This window comes from Tenrec ecaudatus, chromosome 7, assembly GCF_050624435.1.
Source record: "Tenrec ecaudatus isolate mTenEca1 chromosome 7, mTenEca1.hap1, whole genome shotgun sequence".
Classification (NCBI taxonomy): Eukaryota; Metazoa; Chordata; class Mammalia; order Afrosoricida; family Tenrecidae; genus Tenrec; species Tenrec ecaudatus.
The window spans coordinates 100,303,606-100,314,530 of NC_134536.1; the positions used below are offsets into that span (position 1 = coordinate 100,303,606).

The 10,925-nt window shown below is 45.1% G+C and overlaps 1 pseudogene; it reads left to right on the forward strand.

Moving 5' to 3' along the window:
* The first annotated feature begins 8,866 nt into the window (after window positions 1-8,866).
* Window positions 8,867-9,652, forward strand: LOC142452871 (hypoxanthine-guanine phosphoribosyltransferase pseudogene; annotated as a pseudogene).
* The last annotated feature ends 1,273 nt before the right edge of the window (window positions 9,653-10,925 follow it).

Sequence of the window (10,925 nt, forward strand, 5' to 3'; positions counted from 1 at the left end):
TTATGATAAATCTGATAATGACTTCATTTTCTATGAAGTTCTTTTTTAATTTAAAAATCATTTTGGGGGGCTCTTCTGGCTCATATATATATATAATTTTATTGGGGGCTCATACAACTCATCACAATCCATACATACATCCATGTATCAAGCACATTTGTACATTTGTTGCCATCATCATGCTCAAAACATTTGCTTTCCACTTGAGCCCTTGGTATCAGCGCCTCATGAGGCGCTGATACCAAGGGCTCAAGTGGAAAGCAAATGTTTCCCAGCCCTCCCCCACCTCCCTCATGAACCCTTGATAATTCATAAATTATTGTCATGTGTTACACTGTCCGGCGGACACCAGAAAAATGGGTGAAGGGAGATCCTTGTTTCCACTGGAATAAAAAGTTTTAGTGATATTGCTGCCTTTAAACTTGGTGCTCTTCTGTCTCTTTTCCACCAGTACTAGGCTAATGCTCCCAATGTGCCTGAGCCCCAAAAGGTGGACCCCCTCACTCCCCCGCCGCATGGCTCCCCTTCTGTGGATCCAATGAACTTGTCTTTGCCCTGCATGCATGCCCTCCTCCCTCCTAGACAAAACCTACCACCTACCTCCTCCTCCTCCTCCTCCTCCTCCTCCTCCTTCTCTTCCCCCCCCCCCTACTTCCGGCTAACACTTCCCCTCGCCTGCTCTGTTTCCCCATCCCGCTCCATTCCCTCTAGAGGGCCCTCAATGGGGCTGGCATGCACACATCAAGCCCGCCCCCTCAGACCCCTGATGTCTTGCATCAGCCTCAATCTAGTTGCAGCTTCTTCCTTTGATCCACCAAAACGCCAAACTAGCTGTTATTTCCTAAGGGTGGTTTTGTTTTGTTTTTCTTGATTTTGAAGTCAAGGACTTAGGTTCAGCGATGAGGAAGAGATAATTCATTCAGTCCTTCCTTCCTTCCTTCCTTCCTTCCTTCCACAAACACTGAGTAGCATCCATCTAGGCAACAAGAATGCCAGCCCTTGCAGTTCTCGATACCTCCCAAGAGCGCTGTCTGGCACCGAATGCCCTTTCTTGATACTACTCAGCTCCGGGCTCCCTACTCGATTACTCACAAGCATCTTGAGGCCAACATCCATTTAGTTCAACTCAGCCTGGTCTCCCTCTTACGCAGTGTGTGCTTCATCCATTTTAGTTGCTTCACATGTATTTAGCAAATAAACTTTTGCCTAAATGGCCTTTAAAAACCAAACTCAGTGCCGTCAGGCCGAGTGTGACTCCTCGTGCCCCAGTGGGACAGGGTGGAGCTGCCCCTGGGGGTCGGAGGCTGCCTTGTTACGGGAGCAGAAGGCCTGAGTCTCTCCTGACGAGTAGCTGGTGGTTTCAAGCTGCAAACATGCTGGTTAGCAGCCAACTCTTACGTCACCACTACACCACCGGGTCTTCTTCCGATGGCCTCTGCAAGCTTAACATTTTTATGTTGTATATTGTTTTTAACAACATGTTTTCTTGCCAAGTACACACACATACACGTTAAATGTGCTGACATCTTTTAATGAAGAAACAACGTGCTGACCTCAAAATAAGTGATAAGTGACAGTGATTAGAAATAGTTTGGGATGTATTTGAGAATAGGGCATATAGTTAAAATACTTCCAGTTATTCAACAAATATTTATTGAGCTTCCAATATGTGCTAGGCATTGTTCTCTGCACTGGGATAGCAGTGGGGTCTGGGGTGGGCGTAGCAGGTTATTTTTCTGACAGAGCCCTTATTCTGACTTATTAAACCTTTTCTCTCATAGATCCCACTCTTTGGCGCCTTCCAAATACGTTGGGAATAAGCTTGCCAACAGACGTGGAGAATCAGCTGTGTGAAAGAAATTGAGACAAACGCTGGCCTCCGCAGCCTGTGCTGACCCCTGCCGTGCCTTTCCTGCTCTGCCTTTGCCTCATTTTCAAGAACTCAAAAGTAGAGGTGTGTTCCTTTAGCTCAGTGGTTCTCAACCTTACTCATGCCTCGACCCTTAAAACAGTTCATGTTGTGGTGCCCCCCAAACATAAAATTATTTTCATTTCTACTTCATAACGGTAATTTTGCTTCTGTTACGAATCAGGTGACCCCTGTGAAAGGGTCGATCAACCCCCCAAAGGGGTCTCGACCCCCAGGTTGAGAACTGCTGCAAAGTAGACCGTCCCAGGGAGGGCAGCAGGCTGATGTTCAAAATAAAACCCCCCAAATAGAACGATATTGATACAGTATCTAATTTGAAGGAAGGTGGAGCATGATGGGAAATGGAACAGCCTGGCTGTCCTCAGTAAAAACCCCTCCTTCATGAAGAGGCAGCAGGTGTATGTAGAGTCCATGAAGCCCAGCACGGAGGGGGTGGGGCTGTCTACCTGCACAGCAAGGTCGGCTATTCAAACTCATGATTCACAGATGAGGCTGTCTGCCCCCATGAACACTTACAGCCTTGGCTACTATATAGGGCCACTCTGTTTGGAATCAACTCAATCAGCGTGGGAGTGTAGTCAAGGAATAAATTCTCTCCTTAGATCACACAGAGTGAGAGAGATGAATCACCAAGCCTTTCCAGATGTCTCTGTCTTCTAAAGCAACGACAAGCAAAAAAAGCAGGAAGCCCGATACAAAAGCCAGTGTGGAAAAGACGTCCTGGGAGCTCTGCTATGAAAATGTGCGTAGGCACAGTCCTGGCAAGAGCTGCACTGTAGCAAGCCCGGCGCCCTGTCAGCGTGCCTGCACCAGGAAGAGCACTAGGAATTTTCCAGGCGCCTGTTTACTTTCGCTTTATCAGCAGTTGCAGGAGGAGGGGACTTAGAACGCCCAAGTCACAGCCCAAGTCACAGCCCGGCCTGATGGTGCTAGAAGCCATTATTGCACAACTGAGCGCAAAACATTTAACCCATCCAGGCCCCCTGACGCCAGGACAGGCTGGCCTTCTGAGAGAAAAACTTTATATCTTAAAAAGTATATTAAATCCTTTCCTGAACGAAGCACTCTCTGGGAGACACCACCGAAATCTGCCAGCATTTCCAAAGGGGCACCTCTCCCTCTCTCGGAGAATCAGTGAGCATTGATTCCACATTGGTTCAATAACCACAACTTCCATGCCAGTCTGCACCTTGAGCTTCACCGCGAAGTCCGGGTGAGATGGTAAGCAGTCTGGCTAGGAACTATCTTCTGGTCTTGTTAAAGCTGGAGAAGTGTGGGCAGGCACCCTTTCAGTGAAAATTCAACGTGGCGTATGAACTGTGAAACGTCTGCTAGCCTAGCACACATTGTACATGCATTAGCTGTACATGCCTTGTAGCACGTTTTCCTTCTTAACACCAAGAGAAGATACTTGAGAGCCTGTCCTTCTGTCAATGGTGGGCAGTGTGTCCTGGGGCACTCAGGTGATTCTTTCTACAGATGACTTCATAGAGGAATCTCAACTATGCAGTTAACCAGGTCTATTTAAAACTGGGATCAGGGAAACAATCTCTGTTAACTGTTAACTGAAATGTGGGGCCCTGAAAGGGTCCCCAGCACCACCTTCAACCAATTAAGCCAATGGGCTCAAACTATTATATTAGTCCAAAGGAAAAATATCCTTAATCTCGGTCCCTACCATAAGCGTCAATTATTATAAACAAAGATGTTGCTTGCTTTTTTTTTTTTTTTTTGTCTTATGCCAGGCCTTATGTCTATGGCACAGGAAAGATTTTTACCAAGATGAATTGTAAAATCCGCCTTGAGGCTCAAAGGAATTCCCAGAAGGAATCTGCTGTAACATTTCTTAGTTCCAGGAATGCTGTTAGAGAAATGCATTCCCCGCGGTCTCCACAGTCAGCAGTTGGAAACCACCAGCTGCTCCCTAGGAGACAAAGGAGGATTTCTACTCCTGTAGAGTTAGTCTCCCGGGTAGACCAGAGGATGCACATGGGTACAGATCAGAGCTGGAAACACAGGGAATCCAGGACAGAGAAACCCCTCAGGACCAATAATGAGAGTAGTGATACCTGGAGGGCCAGGGAGGTGGGGTAGAAATGGGGAACTGATCACAAGGATCTACGATGGATAACAGAAAATTGGGTGAAGGGAGACGTCAGATGGTGTAAGGCGACAAAATAATAACATAAATTATCAAGGTTTTGTGAGGGAGGGGGCAGGGAGGAGGAGGGAAAAAAGAGCTTATTACAAGGGCTCAAGTAGAAAATGTTTTGAGCATGATGATGGCAACAAATGTACAAATGTACTTGACACAATGGATGGATGGATGGTGATAAGAGTTGTACGAGTCCCCAGTAAAATCACTTTTTTTTTTTAAGTTACAGTCTGAGAAACCCACAGGGACAGTTCTACTGTGTCCTATAAGGTGGCTGTGAGTCAGTATTCACTGAACAGCAGGGAGTTCGGGTTAGGTGTTTGGTATGTTTATTCTGGAAGCCCCCGTGGCACAGAGATGAAGCACTTGGCTGCTAGCCAGAAGGTCAGTGATTTCAACTCCCAGCCACTCCACCCAATTGAGAAAGGCCTAATCAAAGTCAGCACCACCTCAGCAGTGATCTTTTCTTTACTGGGGTGCGGCATATGTTTAGTCTATAATCCTGTGAATTTTCTAAATGGCTTCTACAAATTAATCACTAAGCACATCAGATGGTGCCCTGATGGTGCTGTGTTTATGTGTTGGGCTGGGATCCGCATAGTCAGAAGTTCAAAACCACCAGCAGCAACATGGGAGAAAGACTGGACTTTCTATGCCCACAAACAGTTACAGTCTTGGAAACCCACAGGGGTTCACTGAGTCAGCATGGATTTGATGGCAGTGTTTGAAACAGCAATACACAATTTGGGGTGTGTGCGTTTAATTCACTTCTACTAAATGGCCTCTGGGGGGTGAAAACAGTGAAGTAATAAAAAAAAAGTGAAGTAATAGACTACCAAGGGAAAAGCTGGTTGCTTGAAATTACCTAGAGGCGCCTTTGAACAAAGAAAGAAAGGCCTGGCAATCTGATTCCCAAAGACACCTCCTTTAAACCCTGTGGAGGGCAGTTCGATGCTGCCCCAGATGGGGTAGCCATGGGTGGACTTTGGTTTCGTTTGGTTTGGGTATTTCTGCTAAGGGCTCGCTTTGAAAGGTGCAGTGATTGGAACGCTGTGCCATGGCGCTGAAGACCAGCCGTTCTACGTCCTGTTTGTGAAAAACGCTTCTGCACAAGCACTGTCTACATCCCATCCTGGGTACCAGGAGTCTCATCATTTTCAAATTAGGCCGTTGGAGGCAAGGCTCTGGGGCCGAGAGCCACACTTCCCATTGGGAAGTGGAAGTTCAGAATACAGGCAGAAACTAAGTCCTTGTTTTTCAATAACTCACCTCCCATATCTTCCTCGCGGAGACTCCCCTCACAGGTGGGTGGGCTGCCCATCAGCTGATGCTACAGAGTAATTGCTTGTTGATCCACTCTGGGAAACTGAGCTGATGCAGGCTGATAAGGAACAGGCTAGTTTCTCTCTGCTTTGGGAACAGCCAAAAGTGCTGCCAGGTTTGGGTGCAGTGCCTGGACCTCCGCTTCAGCTGTGTGGCTGGGGAGACGCAAAGGAGGAAATGCAATGAACGGCGAATGACTACTAGAGTAGGTGAGGGGGGAAACAGAGAGAGGCATTCAGAATTCCCTGTGGTCTTACTTAGTATTTCAATATTACAAAAAACAATATAAACTTCTCAGAGTCCAAAGGGTTCTACACGCAACCCTTACTTCATTTTTAAATTAATGAATGTATAAAAATCACATTTTAAAAGTAAAATTACAGTAAATCAAAACTAAACTAAACACATATTCTTTGAACTGATACTTCTACCTATCTGCTGTCCTAAAGAGGCGCCCTGGTAGTAGAGTGGTTATGCAATAGGTCAGCAGTTCAAAACTGCCAGCCATCCACAGAAGACGGCTTTCTACTCCTGCAAACAGTTACCGTCTCAGAACTCCCAGGGCAGTTCTACTTTGTCCTACAGGGTTGCTGTGGGTCAGCATTGACTCAGTGGCACTGAAGGGGTTTTTTTTGTTTGTTTTCACATGGGAGAAACAATCCGTAAACAAGCACACAAACATTTTTCCATCACTAAGGAAACTGTTAGTTACAGTGGGGATACATTCAGAGGCGAGAATACCATTTAGTCATTAAAATAAAGAGAAGGATTTGTGAAGGAGATTGAAGTAAAATACCCCTAGATTTGGTTGAAGGAGTCTTAAAAAGCTACCTAACAATACACATTGTTTCATCCTATTGACAAACAAGCTAATACAGGCGGTGGGTAGTGGCAGTTCCGTGGTAGAATTCTCATCTTCCAAGCAGGTAGTAGGAGGCCTGCTGGCATCAGGCTAATGTGTTGGGCTGCTAACCGCAAGGTCATCAGACTGAAGCCACCTGCTCCTCCAGGAGAAAGATAAGGCTTTCTACTCAGCTCATGAGTGACAGTCTTGGAAAGGCACAGGAGCAGCTCAGGTGCCCAGGAGTCAGAATGGACATGATGGCAGTGAGTTTGCGGTTTCAGGTTGCATTCCCGCCAGTGTACCTTAGGAGCAGACGCCATCCATCTGTCAGTGGAAGTTGGCCTGTTGCCGTGATGCTGAACAAGGTATAGCAGAACTTTCAGACTAAGGCAGACTCTGAAGGAAGGCCTGACAATCTACTTCCCAAAATTAATCAGTGAAATCCCTATGGGACACCATAAACCAATCTTCTTATTATATAAGCTAACAATAACAAGTACATGTGTTTACAAAAAGATCTGTTAACAGTAGTGATGTAAAATTATAAATGGAATAGAAAACCATGTGGAAGTCGCCTTCAGAGCGCAAGAATAGGAAGAAAAGGCTAGACTTCATTACATCAAGTTGAATATTTCTGTTCAGTGAAAGATACCACAAAGTTAATAGATGACAGAGGAGAGAAGACAATTACTTGTCAATATAAGAGGTTAATAGTTAGAAAAATCAAAAAGTCCCTACAGCTCAAGTAGAAGAAAAACGCCAATGGAAAAAATAGACAATTCCCTAAATGGAAGACGAGATCTCAAGTAAATATGCATTCTCATGAACACAGAGATGATGAAATGCTTTAACAATCCAAGAAATAAGAAATAAAACTACAATGAGATATTACTTTAGATCCATCAGACTGGCAAAAAGTAGGAAGTCTGATAAACACAAGTGTTGTCAAGGACATGAGGAGATTGGAATGCCTATCTGAAGTGAGAAGAGAATAAACACAAATGAACATAGCTATGTCAGAAAGTAAAATGTTTGCACTTCAGTTAAATGGAATGTTCTTTGGCCCTGTACATCTGTCCCACAACAGGGCACTGTTCATGTCCCAGAGGGATTCTTGAGCTCAAATCCAGAAAGGAACACACACATCACACTGACTAGTATAGCAGAATTGGTGGCGTCCATCAAGGAAATATATAAAATGTGGTAGATTGTTATTATAGAATATCACTCAGAAGCATACAAAGATCTTTTTTAAAAATTGAGTGAAAGAAGGAAACAGTACCATATCAGAAAGTTAAAATAATGTTATTACCCCACCCCCCCACCAAAAAGCAACATTTTCCACATTAGAGTGGGTGTAATGAGGAGAGAATGCGAGTAGACAGAGGATCAAAAGGGAAAATTTAAATATATGCAATTATTGGCCTCTCCTCGTCTGGAACAGAGAAGAGTGAAGAAAATCAATCACACTATATCCTTGCGTATAAGCTGACCCTAATGTCAGCCAAGGCACCTAATTTTACCACAAAAACGGAATTAAAAATGTGCTGAAAAAACTCAGTTTATACATGAATATGTATGGTATGCCCAGAACCAATTAGCTCAAAGGACTAATGGTCCATGTGAATATCAGCCTTCATGACCTTGAGATCAGAAGACCTGGATGGTGCCCAGCTACCTCTGTTGACCACACAGAGAGGAATCCGAACAGGAGGCCCTGGGTAGAGTGGGAGGAAAATGTGGAATAAAAAATCTCATGGAAAAAAAAAGGCCACACTTGCTGGTGGACCCGCTAAGATTGTGTATGAGCCTTCGCCACTTTCATGCATAGAATTAAACTCAGAGTTGTGGCTGAACTTTCAGCCGTATGACAGGTGAACATGAACCTCATATTAGCCTATGAGGTGGACATTAGCACCAGCAAGATACACAGTAGGTATCCACACTCGCAGTAATGTGAGCAGTAACCCTAGGGAGGCACCAACCACGCTCCATCAAAAGGGCGGCAGCACATGCCCAGAGAGCCCAGAAAGCAGGAAGGGACAGGGAAGGAGGGCTGATGGGAGCAATAGACACAGGACGAAGCGGAAGGAATGCTGTTACGGAGACTGCAACAGTCACAGAACAAAATGTGTATAAATTATATGAGTGGAAAATCAACTTGCTCAGTAAACTTTCATCCAAATCACAAGAAAAAATGAATAGATATACTTTTAATATAACAAAGTAATCATTGATTTCACACGCTAGTGATTTGAATCCATTTTATACGTTGTTTTAATTTTGAATCGTTTGAATGACATAATTGACATGTCATGCAATTTAATCATTCCATCATATTAAGAAGAGTTGCATAATCATCACTAACAGTCAACTTCAGGGATTCCTTCTTTCTCATACTCATTGTGGTTAGCTCCCTATTTCCCCCGCCGACCTCCTCTGCCGTGGTCCTGGGTACTTACTGTCACTATAGATTTACCCATCTGGACTTCATATACAGGAAATCATACCAAATATAAACAGGAATAACAATCCCAAAACAAAGAAAAAGCTCAATTGAAAAGAAAGCGGAGGCGTCTCCTCTCTCCCTAGCCGCCTTCCTTTTCTGCCCGACCTCAGCCTGTGCTCCTGCCGCCCTCGCTATGGCGACCCGCAGCCCCAGCGTCGTGATCAGTGACAATGAGCCAGGCTATGACCTAGATTTATTTTGCATCCCTAATCATTATGTGGAGGATTTGGAAAAGGTGTTTATTCCTCATGGACTAATTATGGACAGAACTGAACGACTTGCTTGAGACGTGATGAAGGAGATGGGAGGCCATCATATCGTGGCGCTCTGCATGCTCAAAGGGGGCTATAAATTCTTTGCTGACCTGCTGGATTACATCAAAGCACTGAACAGAAATAGTGATAGATCCATTCCTATGACTGTAGATTTTATCAGACTGAAAAGCTACTGCAGTGACCAGTCAACTGGGGACATAAAAGTAATTGGTGGAGATGACCTCTCAACTTTGACTGGAAAGAATGTTCTGATGGTTGAGGATATCATTGACACTGGCCAAACCATGCAAACCCTGCTCTCCCTGGTCAAGCAGCATAACCCAAAGATGGTCAAGGGGGCCAGCTTGCTGGTGAAAAGGACTCCCCGAAGCGTTGGCTATAGGCCAGACTTTGTTGGCTTTGAAATTCCAGACAAGTCTGTGGTGGGATATGCCCTGGACTACAATGAATACTTCCGGGACTTGAATCATGTCTGCGTCATCAGCGAAACTGGAAAAGCCAAATACAAAGCGTAAATGGAGTCGCCGAGCTGCCGCGCCCAAGCGCCGCCAGGTCGGGCGCCCCCGCCCCCCAACCATCCCCATTGCAAGTGATCACCGTTTCCAGCCCCGTGACTACCTGCATGTCCCTTCTCAGAGTGCGCTCCGGCCTGACCCTGAGAGAACGCTTTGTTGCACTATGAGCCGGTAGGCCTCGTTTCTCTTTGGGGTTGGCTTATTGTGTGACTTGGGAGAGTCTCCGAAACCAGGCCTCTAAGGGAAGAAAACAAAATTGTCTCCGTCAGAAACATTGAAGAGAGAAGATATATTAGTTTTTTAATTGGTATTTTACTTTTTTAATTGAAAATAGCCTAGAAGTGATTGATTCATGGTCCTCGGCCCACTGGGTGGTTGGGGGCGGTTAGAGGCAGCCAGTCCGCGCATCGGTGACAAACCCTGAGCCGCTTGGCTGTGGCCAGGCTCCGTGGGGCCCCAGGTGACTTCTAGCAGGGTGTCAGTGGGAGTGACTGAGATGTCACCCTTGTTCAGATTGTTTCCAGTGAACCTTTGTCAACAGTTGCTTTAAAATATAAATAAATACATTGAGAAGAAAAAAAAAAAGAAAAGAAAAGAAAGCGGAAAATACTAAAAACTGAAACGGAAATGGATTAAAGGGAAGCTCAAAGGACAAGGGGTTACATTTTAACCTAATTCGATCTGCCACCATCCACTTTCTAGTGTCCTCAGTCCCAGAGCAAGGCGGGCGCACGGCCGGACTACATCCAGAGCTTCCCCGAGGCTCTATCCCTGTGGAGACCCTGCAAATGGATGGTGTGCTTCCACTGCCAGTCAGAGCCCTCTGCAGATCAGAATTGAAGCGCTGATACTGTTCCCTCCTTCACATTTGGGTTTCATTATCTGCAAAACAGGCTGGCCTGCTTCTTCCATGTGGACTTAGTTGACTCTGGATCTATGTTTTAACAGTAAATTTAACATATCCACTCACTCCCCAATATGTTTAATGGAACAAGGCAATGGGCATAAAATGGCCTGAGAGCAGTGGTTCTCCACCTTCCTAATGCTGCGACCCTCTAATAGAGTTCCTCGTGTTGTGATGACCCCCCAACCATACAATTATTTTCTTTTTTTAAAATCATTTTATTGGGGGCTCGTACAATTCTTATCACAATCCATACATCCATCCATTGTGTCAAGAACATATGTACATTTGTTGCCATCATCATTCTCAAAACATTTGCCTTCTACTTGAGCCCTTAATATCTGCTGCTCATTTTCCTCCTCCCTCCCCACTCCCCCCTACCTCATGAACTCTTCATCATTCATAAATTATTATTATTTTGTTATGTGTTACACTGTCTGGCATCTCCCCCTGCCCTCTTCTCTGCTGTC